This window comes from Oryzias melastigma, unplaced genomic scaffold, assembly GCF_002922805.2.
Source record: "Oryzias melastigma strain HK-1 unplaced genomic scaffold, ASM292280v2 sc01267, whole genome shotgun sequence".
Taxonomy (NCBI): Eukaryota; Metazoa; Chordata; class Actinopteri; order Beloniformes; family Adrianichthyidae; genus Oryzias; species Oryzias melastigma.
Window position 1 is genome coordinate 5,151 of NW_023417851.1, and position 4,573 is coordinate 9,723.

Below are 4,573 nucleotides of genomic sequence, written 5' to 3' on the forward strand. Positions count from 1 at the left end.
TTTATGTTTTTATGTTAAATCGAACAAAAAAAGAAGAAAAATACTTGAAAATCCAACCTTCTCCAAGGTTTTATTTTATACATATAATAAAAACCATGAATTTACATCACAACTTCATCCCTGCTTTCAACATTTGTCAATTTTTCAAAAAACATATTAATTGTCCCATATTTCCTGTATTGCTGTGAAATTTGGAGAAATGGATACAAAAACTTCTTGTTCCCATAATTCAACTAAGTAAAAGAAAAAAAACACTGGTAATTTTGTGATTCCTGCTTAAAATTCCTATGCATTCAATGCACTATTTGCAGATAGTGTGTATATCAAAATATTCCTATTTGATATTTTTGTCTATAAAAATTTGCCCTTCATGGTGCTGTCATTTGTCATATTTTACTATGCACAACTCATTTTCTTTTGTCCCTTTAAAAACTAAAAAAACACCCACACCCACACAAACTTGGCAATTTTTTCAAGATTACATTTTGAGGGTTCATTTATATAACAACACAAAAATTACATTTACATTTTTTACCTAGCTACACCAACATTTATCAATATTTCAGCATACATATTTAACTCAAACATTATATCTATCAAGACACATTCACACATATTATTCTAATATAACTCAAGCTACATTAATAAAAGTAATCCCTTACAAATTAAAAATGTTTTGTCATTTACAGAGATAAAGCACATTTTATTAAAAAGGTTTGTGTGGTTTAAAAAACTGCAAATGGTGTATGAATTAGTTTTGAATGTTTTGCATATTGCCATCTTAAAGTTATTCTGGCTCAAGTATTGTCTGTAAAACATTCGCTCCATTTAGTAATGTGTATGCTTACATATTTAATACAATCAGAGGGTTGGAATATGCTCTGTTATAATATGTAGATCTTGAATAAATACCTAAGAAGTTTTTTTAACTTTCACTAAGTACTTCTTTCTATGGAAAACTAATCAATGCTTTCTTTTACATTTTTGGATGCTGGTGTGTGCAGATTTTTTGTCAACGACAAAGTGTACCTTGCCTCAAACAAGTTTGAAAAACAATGCCTTACATAATAAATAACACATTTTGCACAAGACACAGTTATAGATCAATTCTACTAACAACTACGAAGACAATCATTGTAAACATCAAGTTGCCTACAAACAACAAAAATATTCACAGCCTTGTTTAAAGTCACACATAAACACACACACACACACACATGCATACATGCAGATACACACTCACGCTCATTGACACAGTCACGACTACACATGCACCCACACCAATGTGTACACACAAACATATACATGTAATAGGATAATACCAGTGGCGGGCCGTCAGGGCCTGCAAGGCCTTCTCTGCTGGCCTAAAAATATCTGAATCACAGACTGATATTAATTATTATTTATTTCCGTGAATACGTATTCTATAATTCCAAATGCTCTGTCTTCGTCCTTTCATTGCTGTCTCCCTGGTTGCGCTGCTTCCAGACGTGTATTTTCCTATTTAAGCATTAACCAATCACATTGCAGCACCATTTGTTGCTAGGGTCAAAGAAATCTGCCCGGAGGCCTTCACAATCAGTTCTGCGGGCCCTGTAGCATAAAATAATTGTCGACCAAACTGTTGCTTCAACCAATCAGATTTGGAGTAGGCGACACGAAGGCCAGCTAGCAGGCGCACGGAAACGTCATCATTTTCACGAGCTTTGATTGGACAGCTCGCAGCTCGCTCTGGTTCTGCGTTATGTGACGGACACAGGTGCCGAGGAGCGGCGTGTCAGGTTTGAAGATGTTACCAGTGGAAAGCGTCTCATCGTCTGATTTTTGGTGGAAAATGAATGTCTGGGTAAAGTTGTGGCACAGTTTTGTCTGGCACGGGTAAAGGAGTTCCGTGACTCCGTTGAGCCGGAGAGAAGCTGATACGAGGAAATCTACGAGGTCCCTGAACGCACCGCGGGCGCTCCGAGCTCACGAAGAGGTGCAGCACAAAATCCTCGCGCGCACTACCGACAATATCATTTTCCAGACACAGATCAGATTTCAAGATCACAAAAACTGATGTTTGTCTCCCTCCTGGACCACCAGAGGCTTCAGGAATACCAGAACATTTCCCGCATGCAGCCTTTTCCAGCTTATCACAGCCACGGAACACTTTCCATCTGCGAAACGCATGGATTCTGCATGACAGAGTGATTGAAATCTTCTTGAGGATAGAAAGGATGGATTTTGTGTTTAAATAATCTGGATTTTTGGTGAGTAAAATTTTGCTATCTCCCTACATAATATTGAAATTTTATCAGGTTATTGTTGATGCTTTTGGTGTGTGTGTGGCAGCTGTACCTGCACTAGAAGTTTTATTGCCATAAAATAGTTATTGAGGGTTGGATTGATTCAGATGGAGCACTACTGAAGGCCTAGGTGTGAAATGCACGGCCCGCCACTGGAAAATACTTAATGATTTTCAAATGCCCACCTGCATCTGCTGTGCGGCACAATATACATACATAATCACCTTTCCAGAGTATGAAATACATCCAGACCATGCCCTGGGCTGTGTCCGAGTTCAGGTTCTGCATCTTCCCGAGGCTGTGGCGTTCGCGATCTCCGATGTCCGGGTCCTTCGTTAGCGGGTATACTGGATGTTAAGTGCAGTGAATTTGGACGGTCTAGCCTTGTTTTTGTTTTTTTTTATAACTTTATTGAACAAACAAAACAACGAAAGCTGTTTTAACTTTGCTAGCTAGTTTCCTGTAGCCTGGCTGGCCTCTGTGAGTTGAACGTGTTGTGAATCATTTAGCTCCAAATGATTCTGAGTTTTTTTTTTTTTAATTTAAATTTTACTTTTGGCGGAGTTAGAGCAGATCCATCGCTACCACCGGCACATGTTGGTATTTTTCCGGCAAAGACAAAACAATCGCAGGTACTGTGTACAAACGCTTAAACATCTACGAGCTATTTTACATATTAGCTTTAGCTAGTTTAATTGAAATATTTATTTAGCAACACTATTACAGGTTGTAAAATATACAAATACTGAATTTATGGGTTTGTGGATTATTCAAGTTTTGTTTATTTCACAAGTTATTGCAGTAAATGTAACTTAGTACAAGTACCTACACTTTTCTGAGAATAAAAAACATGTACCAAATAACTACAATGGGTTCTTATTTTATTAATCATACTTCAATAGTGTTAAATGTTACTTTTATCTTCAGACTTTTGTTTCCAAAGCCTGTAAATTCATTATCTCATACTTATGGATCATTTTTGGTCATGCAGCATCCGTCCACAGCCAGCCCTGCAAACCCTGAAGATGGACGATGCAGTCTACAGTGAAGATGATCCTGAAACTCTCTGCAGACCACCTTGCAAGATGTTACAATCATCACCCAGGAAGTTCCAGCCCGGGTCTCAGTCGAAGCCCCCCCCATTCATGTCGACTATCTTTGTAAATAGTTGGAAATAAAAGTTACAATTAATTCATGAAAATCACTGTGTTTGATTTAGATCTTTATTTAAATTAACAAAACAAAAACAAACATTTTTAATATATCAAACATAAACTTAATTTTTTTGTTCTGAGACATTTAAGGATTTTAACAGCAAATCTTTCCAGCAGACTAAAGTTGGTCAAAAGTTTCCCTCCTCTCTTGTGATCTCTGCCTCATGTCCTCTCAGTTTGGGTCTAGAAGCTCATCACTGTTTCTTCTTATTTTTCTTCTTTCAGCTGGTGGCTCACTCCTTCCTTCTCTTTCTTCACTCTCCTCTCTTTCACCCACTGCTGTACTTCTCCAGCAGATCCATTTTCTCCAGGATTGTCCTGAAAAACACAGAAAACAAAGCGGGAGAGATGAGAGGTTTAATACCTCTCAAAAATGTTTCACATTTAAACACAAACACTCAACTCTACAGTAGCGGTCACCAACTCTGTTGTTATTGAGCTCCTGCCCTGTTCGTTTAGCAGCTAACCCTGTTTCAGCTACTTCTGCTCACCTGATCAGGTATGTTCAGTCGATCAGAAACGGAGCTCATCCAATCCAGCTAATCAGGAATTAGTGAAGCAGGGCAGTGGAGTTCACGAAGAACAGGGTCGGTGACGGCTCTATGATTATAATGAAGACGTATGTAAATGTACGATTTGCCAAAGCAGATGGAAAAAATTTGGTGCCAGTAAATACGAGCCGAGACCGCCATATAAGCACTTCTGTTGTAACATTTCAGATCAAAATAACGTTAAAATGTTTTATGTCAATCATAAAAAACATAAACTTATCAGATTACAGTTTTTACTTACATTTAAAAGTGAAATTTTCCCCGACTCCGCGTCCCGCATCAACGTCCGCCATTGTTGCCAGAAAATTTCTTCGGGGCCGACCGCAATGCATCTTGGGATACGGTCAGCATAGAAGGATACACCAGAACGATCCTTCATAATCGGAAGAGTGAGGCCGAGTTTGAAGCAGACCCAGAAATTTGGACAGCACTTGTCGCGACGCTGTGACGTTACCGGCCGACAAATCCGGCCTTGGGAGGTCGCAGCACCTGAATTTGGACACAGCCTATGACTGCTTGG

The 4,573-nt window shown here is 38.6% G+C and overlaps 1 long non-coding RNA gene across 1 annotated transcript; it reads right to left on the reverse strand.

Moving 5' to 3' along the window:
• Positions 1-3,222: 3,222 nt before the first annotated feature.
• LOC118598493 lies at positions 3,223-4,439 on the reverse strand. Its single transcript, XR_004947569.1, has 2 exons — positions 4,295-4,439; positions 3,223-3,820 (listed from the first exon to the last, which is right to left on the reverse strand). It is a non-coding gene; the product is annotated as an uncharacterized LOC118598493 (long non-coding RNA).
• Positions 4,440-4,573: the final 134 nt, after the last annotated feature.